Source organism: Nycticebus coucang, chromosome 6 (genome assembly GCF_027406575.1).
Source record: "Nycticebus coucang isolate mNycCou1 chromosome 6, mNycCou1.pri, whole genome shotgun sequence".
Classification (NCBI taxonomy): domain Eukaryota; kingdom Metazoa; phylum Chordata; class Mammalia; order Primates; family Lorisidae; genus Nycticebus; species Nycticebus coucang.
The window spans coordinates 15,836,735-15,853,378 of record NC_069785.1 but is presented as its reverse complement, the minus strand read 5'-3'; the positions used below and the strand labels follow the sequence as shown (position 1 = coordinate 15,853,378).

The 16,644-nt window shown below is 42.5% G+C and overlaps 1 protein-coding gene across 2 annotated transcripts in view; it reads right to left on the bottom strand.

Annotated features, from left to right (window-relative positions):
- The window catches only part of SEC23A (SEC23 homolog A, COPII coat complex component), a 67,153-nt gene extending 62,908 nt beyond the window's left edge, over window positions 1-4,245 (bottom strand). Inside the window, exon 1 of one of the 2 annotated variants that reach the window (XM_053594101.1) lies at window positions 4,077-4,245. The gene's annotated coding sequence lies outside the window, so the exon portion shown is untranslated. Of the gene's footprint in view, window positions 1-3,183; window positions 3,262-4,076 lie in introns of those variants that run through there. The other variant, XM_053594102.1, reaches the window with a different exon arrangement.
- Between the last annotated feature and the right edge of the window lie 12,399 nt (window positions 4,246-16,644).

The window sequence follows — 16,644 nt, the reverse complement described above, 5'->3', positions numbered from 1 at the left end:
ACCCACCTCTACTAAAAATTGAAAAACTGGCTCTGTGCCTGTATCTCAGCAGTTATGGCGCCAGCCACATACACCAGGGCTGAAGGGTTTGTGCCCAGCCTGGGCCTGCTAAACAATAACTACAATAAAAAAAAATTAAATTAAAATAAAATAAAATAAACTGAAAAACTACCAGGCAGGGCAGCACACACCTATAGTCCTAGCTACTTAGAAGGCTGAGGCAGGAGAATCATTGGAGCCCAGGAGTTGGAGGTTGCAGTGAGCTATGATTATGTCACTACACTCTAGTCCAGGCAACAGAGACCCTGTCTCAAAAAAAAAAAAGAAAGAAAACAAGGAAGGAAATCAATCAATCAATCATGGATTTTCAAAGGTAACTATGCCAATCATGGTTGTTCATCTGAAACACAAAACAAAACATGTTTTGAGTGATTATTTTCTCAATTCTCCCAGTATAGTATATAACCAGTAGTAGGTATTTTGAAGTCATTTTCTCAAAATGAAAAAAATTAACCTGTCACTTTACTGGAAACAACTGATAGTATTTATTGCCAATGATAAAATTTTTGAAACCTTGTATCTACTACTGTGAGCTTGACAGATCCCTAATATGTAAAGATTTTTCTGATGAGATCACTGTTGGTATTAATGTGATTTTTTTGGTATTGTATAATGAAGCATGTCAACATTTGGAAGATATATATTCCTCTGTGAGGCAGTATTTCCCAAATGGCCAATTCATAATGTTAAAATATCATGCATGGTGGGCGGCGCCTGTGGCTCAGTGAGTAGGGCGCCAGCCCCATATGCCGAGGGTGGCGGGTTCAAACCCAGCCCCGGCCAAACTGCAACCAAAAAATAGCCGGGCGTTGTGGCGGGCGCCTGTAGTCCCAGCTGCTCGGGAGGCTGAGGCAAGAGAATCGCGTAAGCCCAAGAGTTAAGAGGTTGCTGTGAGCTGTGTGACGCCACGGCACTCTACCCGAGGGCGGTACAGTGAGACTCTGTCTCTACAAAAAAAAAAAAAAAAAATATCATGCATGGGTAGATGATCCATTCAAAGTATAGGATAGACCCATAGGTTTTAATGTAACAAGAGTACAAACAGTTCACTTCTAAGGCTTCAAATTCCACATTGCAATTAACTTTTTTTTCTTTTTTTGAGACAGTGTCTCACTCTCTTGCCTGGGTAGAATGAAATGGGTGTCATCATAGCTCACTGTAACCTCAAAATCCTGGGCTACATTGATCCTTTTGCCTCAACCATCCAAGCAGCTGGAACTACAGTCTTGTGCCACTTTACCCAGCTAATTTTTCTTTTTTTCTGAAGACAGAGTATCACTCTGTCACCCTCGGTGGAGTGCCATGGCATCACAGCTCACAGCAACCTCCAACACCTAGGCTTAAGCAATTCTCTTGCCTCAGCCTCCCAAGTAGCTGGGACTACAGGCGTCTACCACAACACCCAGCTATTTTTTTGTTATAGTTGTTGTTGTTTAGCAGGCCTGGGCCAGGTTCAAACCCAGCAGTCCCAGTGCATGTGGCCAGCGCCCTAACCACTGAGCAACGGGCTTGGAGCCCCGGCTAATTTTTCTATTTTTAGTAGAGATAGGGTCTCACTCTTGGCTCAAGCTGGTATGGAACTCCTGAGCTCAAGTGATCCTCCCACCTGGGCCTCCCAGAGTGCTAGCATTACAGGTATAAACCATCATGCTCCACCTGCAATTCACTTTTAATTTCTTAATTAAACTCTATGTAGTTTGGTGTAGTATCAAAGAAGAATATGCACAAGTATCTGAAAAAGCTATTAAAATCTCTCTTCTTTTTCCAACTACATATCTATATGAGGTCAGATTTCCTTGCTACAATTCAACCAAAACAATACTTAGCATACAATAGAAAGCAGAAGTAAATGAAAAAGTTACCTGACTTCTATTAAGGTATTTTCCCCTTTGGATCCTCACTGAGAGTATAAAGATGCCCTAAGAAGCACTGACTTAGGACCATTATGGACCCTTATTCGAGAAAGCTTCAAGAAGTCTTAGTAGGAAAACATTCACACACACAGGCCAACAGTCAGGTTTGTTTCTACAACAGGTTAACAGGCTGGATGTAACTCTACATCTTTACTTTTTATTAAGAGATACTAAATATTATCTAATTGATATTTGAGCACCATGCCCCTCCCCTTCCTCACATCTTTTTCTCTCAATCTCTCTGCTCTTAACATCATATTTGCTTGCTAAATCACACCCATTCTATCTCTTACATTCTCACCTTCCAGCAGTATCTTTAAGAAAGCTTCTTCTTAATTGGTCCAAATACTTGGCCATGCACATCTCCCTGACTTCATCTTTCCAAAGTAGAAATGGTGCAATCCTAAAATCGCTAATTTGAGTACAAATGCCATTGTTAAACGCATTGCTACCTACCAGGCTTGGTCCCATGTTTAACAATGGCATTATGTGAAATAAAGTCCTTTTACAAACTAGCTTTTCCAATAATGGCATGATTTGGCAAGCACTCTCCCATCTAATATTAACATATGTTTGCATAAAAGCATCAAACCAAATAAATATTAACATACTATATTAGAATGCAGATTTAACAGTCTTTTTTTTTTAAGTGATTCTAAAGAATTGTCCCATTTTTCAATTCATTTTCTTTTTTTTTCAGTTCAGTTTCTAATCTAATCTGTCAGAGCTACTTTTTTTTTTTTTTTTTTTTTTTTTTGTGGTTTTTGGCCGGGGCTGGGTTTGAACCCGCCACCTCCGGCATATGGGACCGGCGCCCTACTCCTTGAGCCACAGGTGCCGCCCAGAGCTACTTTTTATCATCAGGACCACTGGAGTTTTTACGGAATTAGTTTAGTGAAATAATTTCTCATGGTAGAACTAACAGCAAAGAAGCAAGGCACTACATCACTTTAACGTAGTATATAAAATACGTGCCCACATTATGACAGTTTTTCAATATTCCAGTTTAGGACTATTTATACATTACCTAATTGAAAAGCATACAAAATTGCTAGTAAAACTTGAGTTCCTTCTAACCAGATATATGTTACAAAACAAATTTGCCTCTCCTATTTTTCAACTGTAAAATCCTCAATGAACTCCTCTTCAATTACTTCTGCAGATTAACTTTATAATCTTGGACAGTTTACCTTTCCCATCTTCAACTTACTGATCATAAGCTGAGAGATTTGAATCAGAAAACAACAAGGTCCCATCTAATTCTAAAACTCCATGAGTCAATTAAAAATGGTTGTTGGACTTCCAAAACGGTATTACACTACTGGAAAAGAAAGAGAAAAAAGGAGGAATGTGCATTTATATTCAAATCTACAACTTTTTTGCCAAGTTAATTTGGCTAGTTATCCATGGCTTTAGGGTTAAAGGTCGAGAAGTCCAGGAGAAACAGGTCCTGCTCCGGTGATTACATTAGATTCATTCTCTTAGGTAGTACCTCTCCCACCAAAAGGGGAAAACAGTACGGCAGAAACCAATGGAACAAGATTGGTCCTGTCTGAATTCTATTTGTAATCAAGGCCCAAGACATTAGCTCTACCTAGCACTTTTATCTTTACCCCTTTAACTCCCAAGGCCGAATTACGGGTGACAAGTCACTTCAGTTCAAAGTCTAGGGCACTCCAGATATGCAGGGAATGAACCAAGAAGCCCGAGTGCCTCGAAGCGATAATGGGCCGGGGTGGAGAAGCTGGGTCGCCCAGGAGGCGGGGTGGGCGCTAGGCGAGATGCTCCAACAGCCTGTTTGTCACCCAACTCTCATCCTTCCACATAATTCAGGAGAACTGGATGAGGGGCCGGGCCCCAGGCCCCGAGATACAGCGGAGAGAGGGCGGTGAGGGAGGAGGCGACATGGTCGGCTCTCAACGCTCCCCGCGCCGGACCGCACGGGGCCACAGCCTCCGGAGCGCCTCGCCTGTCCCGGGGCACCGAGAGGGCAGAGCCGGGACCACCGCAAGACCCCGGCCCTCCAGCCCGCCCCCGCTTCCCGCTGGGCGCCCGCAGCCCCTCAGGAAGCGGACCGGAGGCGGCCCCGAAGTCCGTCCTTACCTAAGTGCCTCCCTTGCGAGATCTGAGCCTGTCGCCTCGCCTTACAGAATCCGTCCCCTCCGCCGAGCAGGAGCAGGCCGTGGCACCGAAATCAGAGCCGGCCACGCCCCGCCCCCGGCCTCAGCGAGGACCTCGGCCCGGCCAACATGGCTGGTGCCGCCTCTGCCACGTCAAGGGGAGGGGGAGGGGCGTGAAAGGGAAGGGAGGGAGGGAGAGAAGGGGAGGGGTGGGGAAGGGGCGGGGACAGAGCTGGGGCGGGGCATGAGGGGGAGAGGGGCGGGGACAGAGCTAGGGGTGGGGCGATAGACACCAGAGCTTAAGGGAGGACCCGAGAGCTGGGCGGGGTAGTGGGGGACGCCAGGGGGAGACGCGAGGGCACCCGGCGGAGAGGCAGCACCCAGACACCAATCCCTACCTACAACACATGCAATTTTTGGCTAATCTTAATGTGTTTGTTTCTCTTTCCAAGAAAAGGACTGAGCAAAATGACACAGTGGACACAGCAACAGGTTGGAAAGACACTGGAGGTGGTGGTCTCAGGCAAGCTTAACCTTCAGTGGATGTTGCTCTTGGAATTCTAGGTATGACAGCACCTAAAATCCTAAAAAGCTTATTAGCCCTATCAGCATTTTATGGAATAGGGGGGGAAAAATCAAATACTTGCTCTTCAAAGCCTATGTAAGTTCATGAGAAATTAGATAGCATCATTTTCATTTCTATAATATATATGCTAAGGTTGTTTTGGAAGGTGGAAGAGGATGAGTTTGCTTGTTAAATGCTAATACAATCCTGAAGAGGGAACAGGAAATCAAAAATCAATATTCAGGATAGGCCTCCAAATAAAGTGGATTCAGGGTGCTACTTTAAAAAGGATTTTTTTCAAAAAAAGTCTCAAAAAATATTTCTTGAAGCCACCATGCCTGGCGCAAAGGGTTGGGGGGGAGTAGGGGGGAACAAAGATATTTAACTGAGTACAGCAGGTAAACAGCAGAGGCAATGTTACAAAAGGTGGAATAAGAACACCCCAAAATAAACAAAAATTAAGAATGAGTAGAACAAAAAGATACATGTCTTTGCACCTTTAGGCTGCTGTAACAATACCATCAACAGGGTAGCTTATAAACAACAGAAATGTTTTTCTTCTTGTTCTGGAGGCTGAGAAGTTACAGATCAAGAAGCCAGTAAATATGGTGTCTGATGAGAACCATTTTCTGGTTCATAGCTGCTGGTTTATAGCTCTGTTCTCACATGGTGCAAGGGGCTAGCTAGCTCTCTGGGGCCTCCTTTATAGAAGCACTAATCCCATGCACGAATGCCCTAATCCCTCCCACAGGCCTTACCTACTAACACCATTGCCTATGGTGTTAGAATATGAATTTGGGGAGAAGACAGGCACAGTGGCTTGTGCCTATAATCCTAGCTACTTAAGAGGCTGAGGTGAGAGGATCACTTGAGCCTAGAGTGGACACAGCAACCTACACTTGTGACTCTGCACTCCAGCCTGGACAACAGAGCAAGACCTTGTCTCAAAAGAAAAGAAAAATTCTTGAAGCTGGCCAGGCGCCATGGCTCACATCTGTAATCCTAGCACTCTGGGAGGCTGAGGCAGGTGAATTTATTGAGCTCAGAAGTTCGAGACCAGCCTAAGCAAGAGCAAGACCCCCGTCTCTACTAAAAATAGAAAATCTGAGGCAAGAGGATCACTTGAGCCCAAGAGTTGGATGTTGCTGTAAGCTATGCCACTGCACTCTACCCAGGGTGACAGCTTGAAAAAAAAAATTTTCTTGAAGCCACCATGCCTGGCCCAAATGGTCTTTTTTAAAAGCCAAAGTCTCAAATAGCACTACTTCCTCATACTGGCATTTCTCTAAACACCAGAGATTTTAAAAAGAGAAAAGGAGGGTGGTGCCTATGGCTCAAAGGAATGGGGCACCAGCCCCATATGCCGGAGGTGACGGGTTCAAACCCAGCCCCAGCCAGAAACTGCAAAAAAAAAAAAAAAAAAGAGAGAGAGAAGGAAAAGTTCTATATAAACTCAGAAAATAACAAGTTAAAGTATATAAAGTTGATCTCTAGACTTTGTTAGGGGTTTTAGGATGAGAATACCCATTGTGAATGTTTGAGATGGGATTTAAGACTTTTTCTCAAAGATATTAGACCTTGGGACATTTTTTTCCAGGGAACTATCTTGGGGTATTTTAAACACCCTGTGAAAGATTTTGTTTTCCACCATTAATTACCTTAAATATTAGTTAATACATAACAGTCGGTAATTTCCTTCCTACTTCATAACCCATAGATATTTCTATACTAGAGATTCTGGTACTACACAGGTGAAGTTTATGGTAATGTCAACTTGGAATTTTATATGTTAACCACCAGATGGAGCTTTCTCTCTACTTTTGTCTGGGTTTTCTCTCTCTCTCTCTCTCTCTCTTTTTTTTGAAACAGTCTCACTTTGTCACCCTGCATAGAGTGCTCTGGCATCATAATTCACAGCAACCTCAAACTCCTGGGCTTAAGCAATACTCTTGTCTTAGCCTCCCAAGTAGCTGGGACTATAGGTGCCCACCACAACACGGAGCTATTTTTAGAGACAGGGTCTCACTCTGGCTCAGGCTGGTCTCAAACCTGTGAGCTCAAGCAATCCACCCACATTGGCCTTCCAAGTGCTGGGATTACAGGCATGAGCCACCGCGCCCAGCCCAGTTTACTCTTGTTTTTTAGTATTAATGAAGCACTTGCAGTTTTTTCTAACGTGGATTCTCTTCCATTTTTTCAAATGGTAACAGAGAATAAGGCACTGGCCAACTATTTTTGGAGTAGTCACTAGAAAAAGCAATACTCATGTTCTTATTTTGAATGTTCAGTGTCAAGTTAATATATAGGGTGTAATATCTGTCTGGTAGTCTACTCTGAACTAACAATAAGTATGTAAAGGAAACTAAAAAATCTCAGGACCCTTCTTTGCAGGAGTTGTCCTTACGCAAAAAGAAAGTTCAAGAGGCTTAGGGCCAAGGGCAGTGGCTCACACCTGTAATCCTAGTGCTCTGGGAGGCAGAGATGGGTGGATTGCTGGAGCTCAGAAGTTTGAGACCAGCCTGAGCAAGAATAAGACCCTGTCTCTAAAAAATAGCCAGGTGTTTGTATGACTGTAGCAGGCACCTGTAGTTCCAGCTACGTGGGAGGCTGAGGCAAAAGGATTGCCTGAGCTCAAGAGTTTGAAGTTGCTGTGAGCTGTGAGCACTCTACAGATGGTGACAAAGTTGAGACTCGGTCTCAAAAATAATAAATAAATAAAGTTCAAGAGGCTTGAACATCACAAATTATTCAGATCTCCATGAAAGGGTAAAAGACCTCAGGCATCTGTAAGGACTGACCCCACATTATTTATAAGGAAATTCCTTACAGGCCTCCCATAAACAAGAACATGAAAAGCTTAATAGGTCTACAGGCCTAGTATAGCTCCAAAAACTAGTGTCTGATTCCATATAAATAATGTTGATTACAAGTTTATCTTCCCAGATGAAGAACAGAGACAAGATCAACCATTCTTTGACTTACCCAGGGACATGTGCATAATTGATTCATCCTTTGTTTTCTCTCTTCAAACATTCTCCTCATCATATCTAAAATATAGACTTCCTGGGCCTCACAGAGATTTCAACCATTTGCCTCGATTCCCATCCCCACTCTTCCTTTTTCTTTCTTTGTGCCCTTTCCCTCTTCATTACTTAAATTCCCAAATCCTTGGCCAAAAAAAAAAAAAAAATCACAGATTAATATGTGGTTTGTGGTTTTCATGGGCATATCCTCAAACTGGCTTAATAAGCCTCCATTGATTGAGAGCTTTGCCTCAGTCACTTATTTTGGGTTGTCAATTATGATTATATTAAATACAATAATAAATAAATACAGTAACAAATCACACATGAAAAGGTACATTGCTCTAATAATAGCTGCAATGAAGGCTCTGACTTCACCACAATGCAATGTATCAATGTAGCAAAATTGTACTTGTACCCTATGAATATATACAAAAGAAAATCAATTTTTTATTAGAAAATCAATTTTTAAAAAGGAAAGAAAATTATAGAATTCTAGCTGAGTGTGGTGGCTCACACCTGTAATCCTACCAACTCAGGAGGATCTCCTGAGCCCAGGATTTCAAAGCAGCAGTGAGCTATGACCGTGCCACTGCACTCCACCATGGGTGACAAAGCAAGACTATCTCGAAGGAAGAAAGGAAGGAAATTATAGATTTCTAAATTCAAATAGACATTAAGGATCATTTTGTCTAATCCTCATACACGACAAATGAGGATAAGAAAGGTTAAGAGGCATACCCAAGGTCAGGGTGCTAATGCCCATTTAAAACCTGTAACATTGAGTTTTCATTTCATACCTGTCTTTTCCCTTTAAATGCTGACAAGACTAGACATTAAAATTTCTAACTCTTGTTCAAATAACAATTGTTTCTATTCTACAGAGTGCCCCAACAATGGTACAAATCCAATACCTCCTCATTCTGCCACTCTGACCAATCCCAGAATTATTAGTAAGAGTTCATTTAATTAAAATAAACAAATAACATTCTTTGATTTACTCTTAAACCGTTTATAATGGCCCAAAGAAATAAAACACAGTTATCTACTAGCAGCATTTTTTTTCTTTTTATCTATTATTTATCTAACTTGTAAAGAACATAAGAATTACTTGAAGCTACATAAGAAGGAAGGGAAATCCTACTCTAAGATGGATAAACTCACACAATGCACACTATCTGGAGACAATTACAACCTTGCCTCAAACTGTACAAAAGTAATGCATGTAACTGAAACATTTGTACACCTATTACATTCTGAAATAAAAAATAAAAGTAAATAAATGAAAAATTTAAAAGAATTAAGATACCTAATCATAAAATTAGTCAAGCACATGGATAAGCTGGATTTAGTGCTGAGCTGCCAAGTGCAGGAATAGCCAATGAAGCCAAAATAGAAATGAACAGTGAAGCTTTTTATCACTTACTTATTGTATAAGTAAAACTCTAAATCTAGAGATAGGATTGACAAATACTGCCCCTTCCATTTACCTCTATGTAATGGTGAAGTACTAAGAAAGGGAAGGTTCCCAGTAAACAGACATTCAAATGAAGGCACCTGGACTAGAGATGTAACTATGCAAAAGCATCTGGGGGTGGAGGGACACACGATATCCCTGACTGCAATCCTGTAACAGAGGGAATGGCCTGCAAAAGGGTAAAAATGTTTTATGTCTCTTTAAAACCCTGCACCCTTTTTTGAAAATTAAAACCTATATCCCCCTGCCTCAAGCCAGTGGTCGGGAGTGGGAGAGAAGTGTCCTTTGTTCTTTGTACCAGAAGAGATGGCTCAATGGAATTATCTAGGAAGAAGGTCCTGATAGGCAGAGATCAAGAAACTGTCTTCCCTGAAGATGGGATGACCAGAACCATTATCTGTAGGTAAACAACAGTACCCTGAACCTGAAAACTCTCCCTTTAAAAGCTCTGTATTTTTGATTATGAGTAGGACAATGGTTACTTTAAAACAGGAGTCTGACATACTCCTCATTTGCTGGAAAATTAACAAACTCCTCTTTTCTTTTCCTCAACAACTTGTCCTCGTTTTTCTAATGTGGTCAGGGCCCAGTGGGGAGTTTTCAGGAACAATTCACTTCAGAAACTCCAGTGTACTAATACATCAAGTCTGATGTGAGGAGAGGAAAGCAGCTTTCCTCTGTGAAGCTGCCAAGTAAAGCCTCCATAATTGCCTGTGATTAGGCCTCAAAAATTTAACCAGAAACAAGACTCCTCAGAATTACCCCCATTTCCTAATAGCAAAGCTCCATTTTCCTTAAATCACCTAACAAAGATTAAATCCTATAATAAATAAGTTAGTTCTAACACTCTCTTACTGAAACATTCCCCATTTCCCCACCATACAATTATAGGAGAGTTCCAGTGGTCTTTGGTTGGAAGGTATCAACAGCACCCTGGCACATAATTATAGATGCTCCATAAACATTAACTCCATGAGTATATGTAGGATGTCCCAATGAACACAAGGTGGCCCCCTGAACTCACCCAAGTGAGTTCTTAGCTTTGAGACAGAAAGAATTCAGGAGCAACCTAACTAGAGACAAAAAGTTTGAGAGACAACAGAGCCTACTCCACAGACAGAATAAGGGTCATTTCTCCAGCAGGAGGGGAGTCCCTTATGGGGCAATGGTAACATTGTTAAATGTCAAAAAAAAACAGTAAGAAATAGCCATATGTGAACATCCCTGACTTATGGTCAGGCCACAAAGGTTAATCATAAACTGCTATCACAGAAAGGCTAAGTGCAAACAGTCTGTAAGGCATCCACCTTAGTAATTCATCCACCCTCCGGTGGTCCCGGGCTGGCAACATGCTTGCGACTTCTTTGTTGAAGCTGGTTAGGGTCTGGTATCGGCCAAAATGGCTGCACTCAAGCTCTCTCAACATTCCTTTTCTGCCTTATACCTGTGGAATGTGGGCTATGAGGTGTGGCAAGGCCCCCACAGCCTGGGAGACATTCAAGGAATGACCCCAGTTGCTTCTCCTCCTAGAACAACATTCTTTTTTCCTCCGCCAGAAATCACGCAGCCCCTGCATACTTTCCCTTTTATCTTTTGCTGGAAAGCATGTAGCTTTTCCTCCCTAAAGTTAATCTTTACCCCATGTGCTAGAATCATGTCAAAAAAAGAAAATTGCTTTTGATAAAGTTTCTTTTTGCTTATCCAGTAACTTCCCCCTTTTTCCTTTTTCTTTCTTTTTTTTTTTTTGTAGAGACAGACTCTCACTGTACCGCCCTCGGGTAGAGTGCCGTGGCATCACACGGCTCACAGCAACCTCTAACTCCTGGGCTTACGCGATTCTCCTGCCTCAGCCTCCCTAGCAGCTGGGACTACAGGCGCCCGCCCCAACGCCCGGCTATTTTTTTGTTACAGTTTGGCCGGGGCTGGGTTTGAACCCGCCACCCTCGGCATATGGGGCCAGCGCCCTATTCACTGAGCCACAGGCGCCGCCCTCTTCCTCCTTTTTTCTACCTGGTAAAATCTTGTACAGATAAAAATATTCCTTCACCTAATTTCCCTCTGGCTGGGTTTGAACCCGCCACCCTCGGCATATGGGGCCGGCGCCCTATTCACTGAGCCACAGGCGCCGCCCTCTTCCTCCTTTTTTCTACCTGGTAAAATCTTGTACAGATAAAAATATTCCTTCACCTAATTTCCCTCTGGTAAGCAACTTTGTTAAGATAAGTGACCTTGTTTAGATACCATATAATAAAGCTGTTTCCGGGAAGCACCTGTGGCTCAGTGAGTAGGGGGCCAGCCCCATACACCAAGGGTGGCGGGTTCAAACCACTACCACCACCCCACCCCACCCCCAGCCAAACTGCAACAAAAAATAGCCGGGCATTGTGCTGGGCACCTGTGGCCCCAACTACTTGGGAGGCTGAGACAAGAGAATCGCTTGAGCCCAAGAGTTGGAGGTTGCTGTGAGCTGTGACACCACAGCACTCTACCAAGGGCGACAAAGTGAGACTCTGTCTCTAAAAAAATAATAACAACAAAATAAATAAAAATAAAGCTGTTTCCATGGTTCAGTGCTGGCTGCAGTCTTAGCTGCTCTAGTCCTTCCGATCCCATCTTGTCTCTTGTGTGTTTTATTTCCTCATTCCCCACCATTCCCATCCACGTTCATTCTCCTTCCTCACACTGATACCTACATTATATTATATATGAATATAACCCTACATTATATTCCCCACAACCCTGTCCAGCACACTCACTCCCTATGCTCTGTGCATTGGCTGTACTGACCTTCCAATTCTCCAACAAGACCAACTTCCTCCAGCAACAAGGCCTTGAACTAACTTTCCTCTACCTGCCCAGAAACTAAATATGCAAAGGAGATCATTCATATGTAAGTGTGTATGTTTATGTGTAAACGCTGATCCACAATCTAAGGCAACCTTCCCAGAAAACCAAGCCATTATCCACAGTAACCAGTCTGGGAAGCCGGCCTGCTACAAGTCAGACCTACAGAAAGTAAGACTGCTAACCCTAGCAACAATTCAGGAGGACAAGCAATAACCCTTGTAATAAGTAGCACAAAATGTAGAATTTGATTAATAACTGGCAGTGTACCTAATTTTTGTCCCCACTTCCAACTCAGGACCAACCAGAGTGGCCCTAATATGTACATGCCCTTAACCAACCACACTCTAAGTCCCGTCCTCGTTAGCCTGCGTACAAGCTTCCTCATTCAACAGCCTCCAATCAGGGCCTATTGAGGCCTTCTCATTTTTCTACTACAAGTCTTTCCCACTCTTCTGCATGCCTTTGATCTCTGGCAAAAGCTAAGAAGAGGTGGCTTACTCCCTTCCTATTGCAAGTTCTGAATCAATAGATTTTACCTGTTCCCATTCAGTTGTCCTTCATTTATCTCCACACTGCAAGATTCCTTCTCCCCTTTGAACTTTTCCTTAATATTACTTATCTCAGTTAAGGTTTAAAATGTCTCTTTGTCCACCACTAGAGAGAAGCTCACTGCTGTAACTCCTAATGCCTACCACAGCGCGTGGCACACAGTAGAAAACTGAAAAACATTTAATCAGATGACTGAATTCATTAAAATTTAAAGCAAATGAAGCATAAGATTGTGACCAAGGAAAAAAGAACTCAGAGACTTTAAGACAAAAGAAATTCTATTGTAGTAGATCTTTAAAAACAGAGAGAAAAGGGACAAAATGAATAGGTTAAGCTATGTTTCTCATTTGGAATGGTTCTTAAAATTTCAATTTCTTTTTTTATTTTTATTTTTATTTTTATTTTTTTTTCAGTTTTTGGCCGGGGCTGGGTTTGAACCCGCCATCTCCAGCATATGGGGCTGGCGCCCTACCCCTTTGAGCCACAGGCGCCACCCTTTATTTTTATTTTTTGAGACAGAGTCTCTCTCTGTCACCCTGGGTAGAGTACTGTGGCATCATTATAGCTCACAGCAACATCAAACTCTTGGGCTCAAGTGATCCTCTTTTTTTTTGATACAGAGTCTCACTATGTCACCCTGGATAGAGTGCCATGGCGTCACAGCTCACAGCAACCTCTAACTCTGGGGCTTAAGTGATTCTCTTGCCTGAGCCTCCCAAGTAGCTGGGACTACAGGTGCCCATCACAACACCCAGGTATTTTTTTCTTGCAGTTGTCATTGTTGTTTAGCTGGTCCAGGCTGGGTTCAAACTCGCCAGCCTCAGTGTATGTGGCCGGGCACTGTAACCACTGTGCTACGGGTGCTGAGCCTCAAGCGATCCTCTTACCTCAGCCTCCTGAGTAGCTGAAACTACATGTACCCACCACAGTACCCGGCTAATTTTTCCATTTTTAGTAGAGACCTGGACTAGCTGTTGCTCAAGCAGGTCTCCTGGTCTTCAACTCCAGAGGTCAGTTGATCCACCTACCTTGGCCTCCCAAACTGCTGGAATCATAGGCCTGTGCCACTGAGCCGAGCTGAAGTGTCAATTTCTGAGCCCAGTATCCAATCAACAGCAACAAAAGCTCTGGAGGCAAGAGGTATAGGACTTAGGACTCTGCATTTAAAAAAAAAAAAATTTTTTTTTTTTTTTGAGACAGAGTCTGATTCTGTCACCCTCGGTAGAGTGTGGTGGTGTCATAGCTCACAGAGACCTCAAACCTAGGTTTAAGTGATCCTCTGGCCTCAGCTTTTCATTTTTAGTAGAGACAGTGTCTCACTCTTGCTCCTGCTGGTCTCAAACTCCTGAGCTAAGTGATCCACCCGCTTCAGCCTCCCAGAGCGCTAGGATTACAGGCATGAGACACCTCAGCTCTGACTTTTTTTTTTTTTGACACAGAGTCTCTCACTCTGTTGCCCTAGGCTAGAGTGCTGGTGGTGTCATCATAGCTCACAGAAAACTCACACTCCAGGGCTCAGCCTCCCAAACACCTGTGACTACAGGCCTGCACCACAACACCCAGTTACGTTTTTTCTATTTTTAGTAGAGACAGGGTTTCACTCTTTCTCAGGCTGGTCGCAAACTCCTGAGCCCAAGCAATTGTCCTGCCTCAGCCTCCCAAGAGTGCAAGGATTTTTTTTATTTTTAATTGAGACAGAGTCTCACTTTGTTGCCCTTGGAAGAGTGTGTGGTCGCAGCTCACAGCAACCTCAAACTCTTGGGCTCAAGAGATTCTCTTGCCTCAGCCTCTGGATTAGCTGGGACTACAGGCGCCTGCAACAATGCCTGGTTATTTTTAGTTTTAGCAGGCCCAGGCTGGGTTCAAACCCACCAGCTTTGGTGCATGTGGCTGGCACCCTATTCACTGAGCAACCAGCGCTGCCCCCAAGAGTACTAGGATTACAGATGTGAGCCAGCACACCAGATCTGACACTATGTTTTAAACAATTTCTTCTAGATAATTCTTTTTTTATTATTATTAAATCATAGCTGTGTACATTAATACAATCATGGGGCATGATTGTACCAATCATGATTGTACCAATCACCAATCATACACTGGTTTTATATACCATTTGACATATTTTCATCACACTGGTTAACGTAGCCTTCCTGACATTTTCTTAGTTATTGTGTTAAGACATTTATATTCTACATTTACTAAGTTTCACATGTACCCTTGTAAGATGCACCACAGGGGTAATCCCACCAATCACCCTCCCTCTGCCCAGCTTCCCCCCTCCCCTCCCCTCCCTCTTCCCCTTTCCCATATTCTTAGGTTATAACTGGGTTATAGCTTTCCTATGAAAGCCATAAATTAGTTTCATAGTAGGGCTGAGTACATTGGATACTTTTTCTTCCATTCTTGAGATACTTTACTAAGAAGAATATGTTCCAGCTCCATCCATGTAAACATGAAAGAGGTAAAGTCTCCATCTTTCTTTAAGGCTGCATAATATTCCATGGTGTACATATACCACGGTTTATAAATCCATTTGTGGATGGATGGGTACTTGGGCTTTTTTCATGACTTAGCAATTATGAATTAGGCTGCAATAAACATTCTGGTACAAATATCTTTGTTAAATGTGATTTTTGGTCTTCTGGGTATATACCTAGTAGAAGAATTATAGGATTGAATGACAGGTCTATTTTTAGATCTGTAAGTGTTCTCCAAACATCTTTCCAAAAGGAATGTATTAATTTGCATTCCCACCAGCAGTGTAGAAGTGTTCCCTTTTCTCCACATCCACGCCAACATCTCTGGTCTTGGGATTTTGTGATATGGGCTAATCTTACTGGAGTTAGATGATATCTCAAAGTAGTTTTGATTTGCATTTCTCTGATGATTAAGAATGATGAGCATTTTTTCATGTCTGTAGGCCGTGTGCCTGTCTTCTTCAAAGAATTTTCTCTTCAAGTTCCTTCTCCAGCCTGAGATGGGATCACTTGTTCTTTTCTTGCTAATATGTTTGAGTTCTTTGTGGATTCTGGTTATAAAACCTTTGTCAGGGGTCGGCGCCTGTGGCTCAAGGAGTAGGGCGCTGGTCCCATATGCCGGAGGTGGCGGGTTCAAACCCAGCCCTGGCCAAAAACCACAAAAAAAAAAAAAAAAAAACCTTTGTCAGAGACATAACCTGCAAATATCTTCTCCCATTCTGAGGACTGTCTGCTTGCTTTACTTACTGTGTTCTTGTAGATAATTCTTATACATATTAACATTTGAGAATGACTGAGCTGCTTAAAGGGTTAGAAACCACAGAGACAACTTTTGCAATTAGCTGCATAAGGCTGACTTAAGAGAAGCCACCATCATCAATAAACAACCATATCATCAATGTGCCACGTCATCAATAAACATTCAGCAGTGTTTTGTTCTCACAATTCTCATATAACTACTATAGCCATCCACCAGTGTGAGAAATATTGAACCAATTTTTCCATCATAAACTAGGGCACCAGAAATAGTTCAGTACATTAGGAACTGTTCTTCATCCTGGGAAGAGGTTAGATGAAAAAGTTATTACAGTTTTAGAAGTTTTAGAGGTTAAATGAAGGTTATTATAGTTTTAGAAGTTTAGTCTATTTTATCAGAATAACTGCATCAACAAAATACAGCTTATTCTCAGGTTTTCTACACTTCACTGTAATGTCCAAAAATACTTATTGCAATTTCTGATTTGTAATCATTAAAAACCTGCTCCAAATCTCATAATTCCTTTAAAGTCAGATTAGATTTGAAGTAGCAGAAAGCTACCCTTATAAGCCTTTACTTAATTCTTTCCTCTCTAATGAATATTCATGATGTGTAATTAAAATTTCAGAACTGGCTCAGGGTCTGTAGCTCAGTGGTTAGGGCACCAGCCACATATACTGGGGCTGGCGGGTTCAAACCCAGCCTGGGCCTGGTAAACAACGACAACTACAACAACAAAATAGCCAGGTTTTGTGGGGGGCGCCTATAGTCCCAGCTACTTGGGAGGCTGAGGCAAGAGAATTGCTTAAACCCAAGAGTTTGAGGTTGCTGTGAGCCAGGCACTTTACTGAGG